General features: G+C 36.5%; 1 protein-coding gene and 1 pseudogene across 2 annotated transcripts in view; one reads left to right on the top strand and one right to left on the bottom strand.

Moving 5' to 3' along the window:
- The window catches only part of PDE3A (phosphodiesterase 3A), a 310,047-nt gene that overhangs the window by 261,286 nt on the left and 35,320 nt on the right, over positions 1-13,441 (bottom strand).
- LOC306662477 (ER membrane protein complex subunit 4-like) lies at positions 5,939-11,743 on the top strand (annotated as a pseudogene). The gene has a single exon. The product of its transcript is annotated as an ER membrane protein complex subunit 4-like (transcript).

Here is a 13,441-nt window from a genome sequence, read left to right as displayed (position 1 = left end):
ATTTCAAAATGAAATAATGCTGGGTCCCATCATGATAATTTCCATCAAAATGACTCCTTTGCATCAAAGTGCCAAAAGGCAGGTTGTTATTACCTCACTTCATACAGGAGGAAGTTAAAATTCATAGAAGCTGAATATTAGAACCAGAGGCACAAGTTTGCACGTGTCCAGGTCTAGACTAAACCCCACTTCTATCCAATACTGAAGCACATGGCACCTCCGTCTCTGGCCCTGGTTCTAATACCCCATGAGCTTCACTCACAATGAACCTACAGAACTCAAGAGTCATCAGTCAGCATGCTACTGAGGAATAAGGAATTAAATAGGAGGAAGTCAAAGATTTATTTAAAGCAAACTGAATACTTAATCTCAAAAGGACCACCTTGTTTCTGAGTCAACTGAACATAACTACCCCCTGGAAAACCTGATGGATCATAGATAGGCTATACTACAGTCACATGTTTTATCTGTCAAACTGCAAACTAAGGATCCATGCCAAGTAGGAGCCAAAAAAGGAGCGTGGGAAAGCCTGTGGGTTGGGGTAAGGGTTAGGGAAACAGCTGCTATGGGCATGATACAAAAAGAAGGGAAAAAATAGAGAAAAATCAGCAATAAATAGCTCACAACTATCTCGACCTTCTGTGGTTAATAAAGTCTTTAAATAAAAGATATTTTGGAGAGTTAAAAAACATTAACTTTCTCAGCAATCCTGAAAGATCTGATCTTAGGATCAAAATGTAATGAAATTTTTAAATGTTTTATTACATTTGACATTCTTATGTCTAATAATTATTCCTATTTATTAAACTAAGAAAATTAACCTTTCACTTTTAAAAATATCAAGAACTGCCCTAATTTTAAACCACAAAAAAAGATTGCTACTAGAAAGAAAAAACAGTAACTCAACGTAATTGTGTTTCTATGTGAAAGTATTTCTAGTTGGCCCAGAAGAAAAAGACAAATATGTGAGTCTCTGTCTTCAAAGAATTTATAGTCTCAAAAATCTGTTTCATTTAGTCAGCAAACATTCTCTTTTTTGCCAAGTACGGTTTTTCATACTTGAACACAATTACTCTAGAGGTATCTTAAAATTTGCTATCAAATGATGTTAACTATAATCACAGGGAAAAATTCTTATACCTTCACAATTTATAATTCAAGGTGAACAAAATAGCAAGAGGCTGATCAGATTTCTGAAAACCTATACTAGAAAGGGAGACCTCAGAGACTTTCTATGCCATGACTTAGAGAAAAATCACTTTGTGCTGAATTCTCATCCTATCCATCTCTGTATTGACATTGGATTGGATGATGCACGAGGTTTATTCCTGCCACATGCTTTTAAATCTAAATCTGCCCTAAGTGTATCTCTATTTTCTTCCTAACTACATAGATTCCTAAGAGTACATATTTGTCTACAAACTCCCAAGAAATTTTGTGTATTTCTACAGTCTTACTGGTCATCTTAAGAAGGGATGTCAAAAGCACATAACTCAAAGGTCTATTACATATAGTATGCTGTGTATATATGTATAAAGTATGTATGTGTGTGTGTATATAGTGCATATAATTCTCATTACTGTACCTTTATTTATTTAATTTAAAAATAGCACTATAGAATTCCCCCTGGCCAGCTCCCCAAATTTACACTGTTGCCAATTTTGCCTGTCTTGGGGATATTTCATTATTTTCCACCATCTTCCAACTCCTGAAGGTAGAAACCTGAAAGCTCTTTTTGCCTCCTACATTTTAGTCACCCCTTAAAATCGAAGAGAATCTACAGCAACACGGTTCTTTTTAAAATAATAAAGCCTCTGAAATCACTTTATTTTCCCTCTACCACCCTAGTCAAAGACATCATCCTCCACGGTCCAGACTCCTAGTCTACCACTTACTAATCAAATCACTATTTTTCTTTGAACACTTAAAACACTAAACAGCTCTTGGGAACAGTGGGACAATAAAGACAACTCACAACTATGTGCAAATATTTGTACATAAATATAATCTTGGCTGCCTCTAATTCACGCTCCCTAATGCAGGTGAACCATCAAACTTTAAAACACAAAGTAAACCATGACAGTTCCCTGGCTAAAGTTTCAAATAACTTCCTTTAGGGTTCACTTCAAAGACCCTAACAGGTGGAAGAAGTAGTCCTGCCTCACCCGTCCCTGCCTGTCATCTCGGGTTTGCTGTCACCCTTCTCTGTGCTCAGCTCTACCACGTGCCTGCCTCTCAGTTCCCCAGAAAGCAACAGCATGGCTATTCCACCCAGGCCCTTACACGTGTTCCTTACTTAGTTCCTTGAGTCCCTTCTCAAAGGCACTCTCCTCCCCATAGAAAAGTAAAATCCCTTGTTGAGTATTTTGTATTCCTTTAATCATATTCATGGACTTCTAACTAGTTAGTATATTCCTTCTGGACCATAAAACCCACAAAGGCAGGCTGGTGCTATTCTGATCACCTTTTGATTCCCAGCACAGGATGGACCCGAGTTTCAAGGCATCAGATTGAACCGTATGAGCTAAAACATCGACAGCCTTTAAACATGCATCCCTCACTTGGATCACAGTGATTTTGTGATTTTGACAGTTAATATGATGCTCTTCAATGTTAACAGAAAGAAAGAAAATGAGACTGATGAAGCCCCTCCACATGAGCTGGAAGAAAAGAAAGCCTCAGAATCGTCCTTCCCACTCAGCAATGATCTTGAGTTTCGAGTCATTCAGAAAAGGAGGAAGATAATTAAGGAACACTGAGTAACTCAGAAGAAATCAAAAGTGAAAGGGCTACAGAATATTCCTCACATTTACTCCACATGTCCTGTTGCCAATGTTATTGATTCAGGTGGTGTCTATTTTTCCCTGTCTTGAATAACGAAAAGAGATATATCGAGGACTTTTAATGATGGCAAGATGCTAGGCTAAACGTATATTAAACCAAGAAAACTGCCTGTGTGCTTCTCAGGAGGAAAAAAGAACGGTAATAATTGACTTAAATGTCTTCAAACTGAAAAGTCCCTTCAAAAATTACGGGTGGGTGGTTTAGAAAGAATGGCAAGGTAGGAAAGGACACTTGTGTCATGAATGCTTTTATAGTATATCCATAATTTATTCTATCATTGTACTAGTAATATAAAGTGCCACCTACATAACAAATATTTATTCCCCACTGAATATATATTTTTACACTAAGTTTGCTAAGGTGGTCCTACAGGAAAAAGGCAAAGTTTTTAAAAAGCTGACATCTACTGAGCAAAGTATTAACTAGTACAACCCAAATCTGTAACCAGTGTTTAAGAATAAAAGTGTATCTGTGCGTAAACTATAAACAGGGCTATAGCAATTATGATGTTTTTAATGAGGAAGGTGAACTATGCTGAACCATGGTATTTGGATAGCTCATGAGAAGTTGAAATTCTCATCTTAGAGGGATTAAAGCAAAAAAAGAAGTGTAAACATGGAGAATATTAAATGACTATGCAAGCCCTAGGCTAATAATGGTGCCTATATTTAAGCATACAGTAATGAAGTCATTTTTTAGAAGCATCAAACTAGATTAGGAAGCCCTTAGGAATTATGTAGAAGGGGCTAGATGAAATGCAGAATATCGGGTGAGGAAGTGTAATGATCTTTGCAAGGAGGGGGCTATTCGGGGCATGGAAGTTGTGCCAACCCACAGAAGCCATGGAATTCCATTATATAGTCCTCTGGTCCACAACCAGAAGATAGTCATTTTATAAAGGTGATTATGGCTGTAAAGGAGGGAGAGACTCTCCAGAGACCTGCTAAGACATTATTTTAGTAACTCAGATGTAAAGTGAGACTTATACCGCCTGGTAGTCAAGAGACATAGATGAAAGAGAAAGAGTAAGTTGCAGAAGAATGTCAACATAAGAAATGTCAAAATTCTCACATGTCACAATATGGCGAGAACCTTGAGTACATTATGCAGAGTCATAAACACCAATCAAAAAAAGTCAAACACTGTATTATTCCACTTGTATGAGGTGATTAAAGTCATCAAGTTCATGGAGGCAAAAGTACAAAGGCAATTACCAGGGACTTGGTGGAGTGAAAAATGGTGAGTTTATTGTCTAATGGGCACAGTTTCCGTTGTACAAGGTGAAAAGAGCTCTGGAGATGGACAGTGGTAAAGGCCGCATCCAATGTGAATGAACTTAATACCACCAAAACTCATTTCAAAATGGTGAAGGTGGTAAATTTTATGTTACACGTATGTATTACACCCCAATTTAGGAAATTAATTTAAAAATATATAAGAAAATTTAATGTCAGAGGAGAATTATGGTTAAAGAAGAATTCCAAACTACTCTCAGAACACTAGCTTAGAAGGTGGGGAAAATATTTGCTACAGAAATAATGTAAGGGGATCCAGTCCCACAGGAGAGAAGGCTATGAATGGTTGAACACATTTGATGGAAACATGTAAATGGAAATGTTTTCTAGACATCTGGAGACAACAGATAAGGCTCTGTGGACAAAGCAGGAAACGCTGGTTTTAATTTTAAGTGTCACCATTTTGAGGGGAGAGAGGGACCAATCGTCAGTTCAGTTCTGAGCCCTAGCCTTTATTTTTTAAATAGATTTCTATCTGAAAATACTTATTTTGTATTTGAGTAACTCTGAATTAAAATGGTCTCTTAATAACAGCATCTTTTTTTTTTTAATAACTTCATTGAAATCTGTTTTACAATAAAAATTGGGTTTGATCTCCAGTACCACTCACACACACAATGCATATATTAGAGGGTACAACTTAATTCTTTTTACAAAAACAAAGTCTTTTGATGAAAATAGTAGGTGTAATAGCAGAAACTAACTCTAGATTCTGGCTAGCTTAAGGCAGAGTTATCATAGAACAAGGGGCAGGAGCACAGGGCAGCCTCAGGGAAGAAGAGCTATAATTCTGAGTGGAAATCCCTCTCCCTCCTTTCCCATTCATTCTTTCTGAAAACTGACTTTCTCCTTAGCACTACAGCTTTTGCACTTTGGGAAAGACTGACTTAACTCTCCTGTGGTCTCAGCACCAAATTCCTGGATCCAAATCTGAACTGCTCAGTTGGGCCCAATTGAGTACGGCAAAGACAAGTGAGTCATACCAAACTAGGGGACTTTCCTGAGCAAGTCTACAAAATAAGTACAGTCCAATCCCACAGAGAATGGACAAGTGCATCTCAGGGAATAGGAAAGATGTTAAGAGATGCAAAAACCAGATCAGACAAAGGAGAATTGAGCGAAATGGACATCGTTAGCAAGGGGAGAAGACCTGAGTATCCTAAAAGGCATACAAAACAGGACATACATGTTAGGGAGAAAAAAGAAAATAGACATTAGGGAAAAGGCATCAAAGTCACAATGGCAATTTTTGACTCAATGTAGCAATCATCCTATTGCAATATTTTGATAAAATAACTTTATATGTGAACTAACAATTATTTATATTAGTATTCCATAAACCTGAAGAGCAGGGATTTAAATTCTAATTTAAAAGATGAAAAAACTAAAGCAGAGACACTCACCAACTTGCCCAATATCAAATTGTTAAGATGTAGCAGAATCACAACTTGCACTGATGTGCATTTGGTCCAAAACCTTTCTCTTCCTAATATATGCATCACTCTGTACTCATCTGATTGCAGTATGCTCTCTTTCATTCCAGTATTCAAATAGTGACCAAATAAACCTATGTCACAGAAATACTAGAGCATCAAATTCATCTCTGGGTGGGAGACTTACTATCTTGTCTCTCCATTGCTTGCCAGCTATAATATTCCATGAACTTATTTTTCTTATGCAGTAACATCATTTTGAAAGTGTTCATTATGAAGCAAGATAAATATCTTTCCCATCTATCAAACATTTGCAATCTTGGTAATTTCCAAAAAGAAAATATTCCCCAGAGCTATCAGTCATTCTCAATTCTATTTTCTTTTAAGGAAAAGACATTTGATTCATCTTCAAATAAGTACATTAGTAATAGTGAATATATGCAAATAGTGGAGGGCGTTATAGAAGTAATCAAAACTGGTAAAAAGGCTAAAATAGAATTTTTTAAAAAGTAAACTTATAAGTCTGAATGTAGTTTCATGCTATTTCACTAACTCACCCAATAATCATTAAGAACAGATCTTGTAAATATCACTTTCAAGCTCCTGATTTCAGATGCATCAGACCCAGGACCTACACCAGGAGGAGTTCAGGTGGAGATGTTTCCAAGTTGCTAGAGCTCTGGGTTTGCCTGCACTGCCTTCAAAAGCCTGGACCAAATTTGTTTAAGCCTCTACATTAACTGAGTTTACAAAGGATTTTGTTTGACACAGATATTCCCTTTCTAGAAGGAAAACAGTATGGGAGGAGGGGAAGGAAAGAAAACACACATGCCATTCCTTCAGAGTTTTCAAGACCTTCATCACTGTACTCTGAGAAATGCAGCAGAAACTATGTATGCACACATAATTGATGTTGTCACAGACTTTAAAAATTTAATGACACTTAGAAAAGTCCGTTAAGATTTGAGAAATGTGTCAAATGAAATAAAAACTATAATGAGTGAAAGAATGGTGATAAATTATATAATCACCCAGGATTTTGTATTGGCCTGTAAAACTCATTTATATAGTTTACGGATTATAAACAGAATATTTGAGAAGAAAATTCTGAATAGGGAAAAAGTAAGAACAGATGCTATGTTAAGAAAATTATTTATAAATGCATTTCATCTTTGAAATAAAAATAAATGACCCTAGTGAAAAGAAACTCTTCAGTGAATACCATCTGCAAATTAAAATCAGCTTGAGCCAATTTTCCATGTAAAAATGTGTTGTCCCCTATTAAGGAAGTGTTTTCAAACACACGAACAGCAGTATGTATACCAGAATAAACAACATCATGAAGACTATCAATCTTTGAAACTGTAAATTTTCATTCAAGAGTAATAGGTCCTACACTAATATTTTATAAAGGAAACTATAAATTTTCATTCAAGACAGATAGTTCCTACAGTAATATTTTATTAAGGAAAACTGATAACACGTTCACATTTTTTAACTTAATCTATACCCATAGGGATTTCTAAAATATTAAGTTAAATGTGAATTTTCTAATAAAATTTTACTTGAAAGAAAATACATTTTACTATACTTTTGTATAAGAAAAGTCTGACCCATAATTAATTCCAGGGTTGGGGGGGGAGTGATTTTTTTATGCACTAGTACCTTGTCTTCATATAGTCAATAAGAATATAGATGTATATTATAGAAGCCAACTGGAAGTAATTTTCCAATCAACTGTCACAAATTTACAAAACTCAATTGAAACTCTAAACTTAAGCCCTCCTCAGTCAATTAAACTTTTAAGTCTAAGCCACAGAATCTTTGTATTGGAACTATCTGGGGAGTGCTGGTATACCTTTCTGCTTCTATCCAGTCTAATCTAATCTAATAAACTAGCATCCGCCCTTCTCAGGGAACCTTGACAACCAGCTCCAGTATATGACAACAGGGTTCATTATACCTGAATTAGAGCTATAATTTTTTAGAACAGGAACACCTACAAGAAAACAGGTCAAACAATCTTCTGCCTCTTTTGCCTTTTTAAAAATAGGCATTCAATAGAAATTTAACTAAATTGCTTGATTTAAAAAAAAAAAAAAAAAAAAAACATTTAGTGAACATCTATTCTGAACCCTACCTACCATGTACCTATGAGGAAAAGGAAATAATATTAAGTCCTACTATGTGCCTGGTACTTTAATAGATGCTACTTTGGTAGAGGCTGTAAGCAAACTCTCTTAAGGAAATAACATTAGGAGATAGGAAATGTCCTCATTAAGAAGAGGAAGAAAAAACCATATTCTGCTCGAGAACCTTCACAGCCTTAGGAAGTCGCTATTGCCATGACAGCCCAGGGGGACCTGGTGGCCAACTGAGGCCAGCAGTCAAGTGGGTCATTGAGCTGAGTGGGCCTGGAGGAGGAAGTAGGGGCCAAAGTGACTGTAGCAGTAGCCAGGGAGATTCAGTATACCTAGTCAGTTACTTGGAGAAGCAAGTACCCGATATCAGCATGCAGGAGACAGACTGGATCCTGGTGAAGAAGCACTACTGGGACATGGCCTTGAGTCCCCTCAAGCAGATTTCCATGAACTCCTCATCATGAACATGGCAGGAAATACTATCTCCATCCTTCCTACTGTGACAATGTGCATGATGGCCTGGCAACCCATTCAAGCACTTATGGCCATTTCAGCCACTTTCAAGATGCTAGAAAGTTCAAGCCAGAAGTTTCTTCAGGGTTTGGTCTATCTCATTGGGAACTTAATGGGTTTGGCATTGGCTATTTACCAGTGCCAGTCTATGGGACCTTTGCCTACACATGCATTCAACTGGTTACTCTTCATGAGAGTCCTGAGAGAATGGAGTTCAGTGGTGGAGGATTGCTTTCATGAACCTGACAAAGAAGCCCCTGGTGCCTAAATATTTGAGCCTCTTCCCTTCCATATAGGCCAAAAGAATAGACTAGAGAGTCCTGAAATAATTGCACACATATACAGTTAACTAATCTTTAACAAAAACACCAGGATACACAATGGGGAAAGAATATTTCTTCAATAAATGGTGTTGTGGAAACTGGGTATTCAGGCCACAAAACAACAAAATGGGATCCAAACTTAATTATAAGACCTGAAATCATAAAACTTCCAGAAGAAAACAGAGAAAAAGCTCCTTCACATTAGTACTGATAATGATTGCTTGGATACAACACCAAAAACATATGCAACAAAGGCAAAAATAAACAAATGAAACTTCACCAAACTAAAACCTTCTACACAACAAAGGAAATGATCAACAAAGTGGAAGAGCAGCCCTGAGAATGGAAGAAAATATCTTCAAACCTACATCTGATCAGGAATTAATATCCAAAATATTTAAGGAACTCAGATATCAATAGCATAACAATAGATTTTAAAATGGTGAAAGGACCTGAATGGAAAAGAACACATACAAATAGCCAGAAGGTATAAGAAAAATGTTCCCCATCACTAATCATCAGAACAATTAAAATAAAAAGCACAAGCAAAATCACTGCACACCTCTTAGGATGATATTTTCAAAAGACAAAAGAACATGGGTCAGAATGCTTTTGAGTCCCTGGTTGGGTGTAGGGGACATGAAAAAATGAGGTGTAGAGAAAGGAAATCTTTGCACACTGCTGGTGGGAAAGTAAATTAACAACAGTCATCATGTAAAAAAACGGAGTTTCCTCAAAAAATTAAAAATAGCACTAATGGGCTGGAAGTGTAGCCCAGTGGTAACACTGGGAGTATAACCCAATGTAGAGCATTTGCCTAACACTAGTAAGACCCTTGGTTTAATCCCAGCACTGCAAAAATAAATGAAGTAAAGAATAAAAATGGAACTACCATGTGATCCAGCAATCCCACTACTGGGTATGTATACAAAGAAAATTAAATCAACATCAGAGAGATATGTGTACACTCATAATCATTGCAGCACTATTCACAATAGCCAAGATTTGGGTTAACCTAAGTATCCACTGACAAATGAAGAAAATGTGGTGGGTGTGTATGTGTGTGTGTGTGTGTGTGTGTGTGTGTGTGTGTGTACACAAACACACCAAAATATTACTCAGTTACTGGAAAAAAAAAAAGGAAGAAAATTCTGCCACTTGCAACGACATGGAAGAACCTGCAGGACATTATGCTAAGTGAAATAAAGTAGACACAGAAAGACAAATACCACATGATCTTACTTACATGTGAAATTTTAAAGGTCAAAGTCCTAGAAGCAGAATAGAATGGTGGTTGCTAAAGACTGGGAAGCAGGAGGAGGAGAGATATTGGTCCAAGGGTACCAACTTTTGGTTCCATATGATCAGTAAGTTCTGTGGATGTGACTATAGTTAACAGTACTATATTATTCTCTTGAAATTTACTCAGAAAACAGATGCTAAGTGTCCTCACACACTCTCAGCTGTATGTGATAAATGTGTTGGGTTAATTTGATTATGGTAATCATTTCACAATGAAAAGCTATACCAAATCATTGCATTGCACATTATGAATATTTATAATTTTAATTTATCAATAAATCCCCATAAAGCTGGGAGGAAAAAAAGAAGAGGATGGAAAGTCAATGAAGTGGTCAGTAAAATAAGACCACACAACAGAGTAAGGAAATGCTCTACTGTGGGGCTCTACATACACCAAGCTCAGCGAAATGAGAATGAGCTGTATGGTTGTGGAAGGTTTCATGAGACAGGTCTGGAAATAGGTCATGAGGATGAACAGAATTTTAGTAAGTGCAGAAGAGAAATAGGTCATCCCAAGGCCTGGAAGAGGATGAAGATGCAAAGGACCCTGGCAGGCTCACAGGAAATGGGTTGTATAAGAGCAGGGAGAGGCCAAGGTAAACTTTAGGGGCAAACCCTCACGTGACAGAAACAACAAAACACACCTCCCAGGGATGGAGAGAAAATTGTTGAGGAGAGAGAGGAAGAATTAATACCATGCAGTCATTTAAGTAGCATGGTCCCTATTTCCCCTTTCCATTTCTCCTGGTGCTTTTCCCTCCTGCACACCAAATTCAAAACTTTACACAGCAAGGCTGACCTTTTATTCATTCTCCCTCTGAATAAAACAATTGGTCAGAATAAATGTTGGATAAAGAAATAAGTAAGGTCAGCAGAAAACTTTGTGTTCAAATCAGCAAGCAGTAAAGAATGGCATTATTGGTTCCTGGCCAGGGATTAGCCAGTAGATAGAGGCATATTTTAAAGAATCTGAGCCAGGTCCTATTCAGAAAAACAAGTGTTAAGCTACACAGAGGTGGAATGCCAACGGTGCCTGACAAGCTTAAGGAATGTGAATCATGCTTGCTGAGGAAAATAATTTAGATATATACAAATAAGGTGGCCTGAGGTGGACAGGTCCCAGAGGTGAATCTCTTGGGATCACTATTTCCAGAAGAGAGACAATAGATAAAGTCAGATCAGTGACGGAAAACACAGAATTCCTATAGGTTCTATGTTAGAATTCATATAGGTTCTTTTGTAAGCAATAAATCAATACTAATTTATTACTTAATGAGTGCTTGTCACATATTAGTGTGCCAAGTTAAATCCAGAATAAAGAACAAATTAAGAGATGTGGTTCCTGACCTGAAGGAACTTACAGTATTATGTTTTTGACTTGGAAATTATCAAAGTTGTTTCTTTCCTTTCTTTTTAACTTTCATTTACTTGACTTCCTTCATAACGATTTTACTGAGTACACAACTAGTTTTAAGTAGCATGAAACTCTAAATGTATAATTAAGTTATTTTTGTAAAATTTAACTCAGAAAAAGAGGGAGAGGAAATAATATTTTCCCTCTGAAATAAAGCTATAAACCTAATTTACTGAAAGAAGCAAATTAGTAAACTGTCAAAGGAGTTTTAAGGAAACGACACAAATGCCTATCAATGTGGCAGATCATCATCTCTACTGCAGTTTCTCCCCAAGTTTTAACACTAGGGCCTCAAAGGTCACCCTACACTTTTCTGTCTTTTAAAATATTGAAACCTGGCCCAGTGAAATCACTTTAGATATGCTAACTTACCTGCCAAAATGCAACAAATTCCAGGAAAAGCCTTTGAAAGGAAATACTTTATTGGAAAGTATAAGTAGAGTATTAACATTGAACTTTAAATTAAATTTCACAGTATGAAAATTTTTTAGAAATTTAATGAATGCTGCTATGGTGTAAATATAGGTGTCCCCCAACAGCTCATATGTGGGATAACGCAAGGAGGTTTGGAGGTAAAATGATTGGGTTAAGGCTCTCATAACCCAATCAGTGAATTAATCCCCTAATACGGATTAACTGAGTGATAACTGTAGGCTGGTAGGGTGTAGCTCAAGGTCTTTGGGGGCTTGCTTTTGGAGTATATATTTGGTGAGCTTTGTTTATTCTCTGTTTCCATCTACCACACTCCTCCGCCATGATGCTCTGCCTTACCTGGTCCCCAAGAAATGGGGTGGGCTGTCTATGGACTAAGGCCTCTGAAACTGTGAGACCCCAAATAAACTTTTCCTCCTCTAAAATTGTTGTTGTTGTCAGGTCTTTAGTCACAGCAATGAAAAGACTGACTAAAAACAAAAACCTACCATGCAACTATTCTCAAGATATATATATGTTTATAAATCTATACATATTATGTATGAATAATCTAGATCAAATTCCTGATTATTCCAGAAATTCCTAAATAAAAATGTATTGTAATTGACAGTACTCACTTTTTTGTTTTTATTTGAAACTCAGATTTGAAAAAAGCTCTGATATAAAAATGACAACAGACCTTTTTTGTCAGTGTGCTTAATTAGAATTAGGGTGTGCTATGTACTTGCCCAAACACTAATTAAATGAATAGATGAATTTGATCACCACTTTAACAGCAACAATAAAAATTCATGTGAGGTCATTCCTTAAGTAGAGAGAAAAATATGATATTACTATAGAATGAGTGGGAGGTATATATTATTTCTCTATTCCTTTATAACTGCCTTTCATCAAATGCTTCTCGTTCATACATTAAACTTTCTTCTTAATTTTAAATATAATCTTTACTAGTACACAACCTTGCATTTCACAGAAATATAAGGCAGCACATAGTACTCATCATGAGGTATTTAACTCCCATAGCTCAGAGTTAGGATTATATCAACATAATCCTGTGCCTCTGAAGGGCTATTCTTTTACAACTAGATACAGGCTTATTTTTCAATCCAGCATCAGAAAAAAAAATGACAGTATTATAAAAATAAAGGGAGAACAGAACTTCTATTTTATACAAAGTCTGAATGATTTGTCAATTTTCAAATGTTTCTAATAAAGATCATAAAATCCTATCCATTAATTTCTTCCCCAAAATTCAAAATGCTAAATATTTTCCAAAACTGTTACATTGAAAATAAAAACAACAATGTCTGGGACCCACCTCAGGTCATCGAATCCAAATCTTTAGAGCATCAGACACCTAACATTCAACTGACCTGGCAGTCCTGTAAGCCCCACACAACTTATCTTATAGCCCTTTCTTCCAAAATTCCCAGAACTATTCCCCAGGCTCCATGTACATTACCTGTCCCTACCTCTGTTAACTTCTGAATGTTACCTATAAACTGGAAATAACCACCAAACTCCACACTAATGTTAGATTTAATGAGAATGATGTGTACTTAAGATATCTAAGGGGCTGGGACTGTAGGTCAGTGGCAGAACAGTTGCCTAGTTAACATGTCTGAGGCACTGGGTTTGATCCTCAGCAGGGGTTGGGGGTGGGATGTAGAGAAAGAAAATTTTAGAAGTGTTCTGTCCATCTACACCAAAAAAAAATTTTTAAGTATAAAAAATTTTAAGATAT

This window comes from Sciurus vulgaris (assembly GCF_902686455.1).
Source record: "Sciurus vulgaris genome assembly, chromosome: 5".
NCBI classification, from domain to species: domain Eukaryota; kingdom Metazoa; phylum Chordata; class Mammalia; order Rodentia; family Sciuridae; genus Sciurus; species Sciurus vulgaris.
This window is presented reverse-complemented; position numbering and strand designations above follow the sequence as displayed.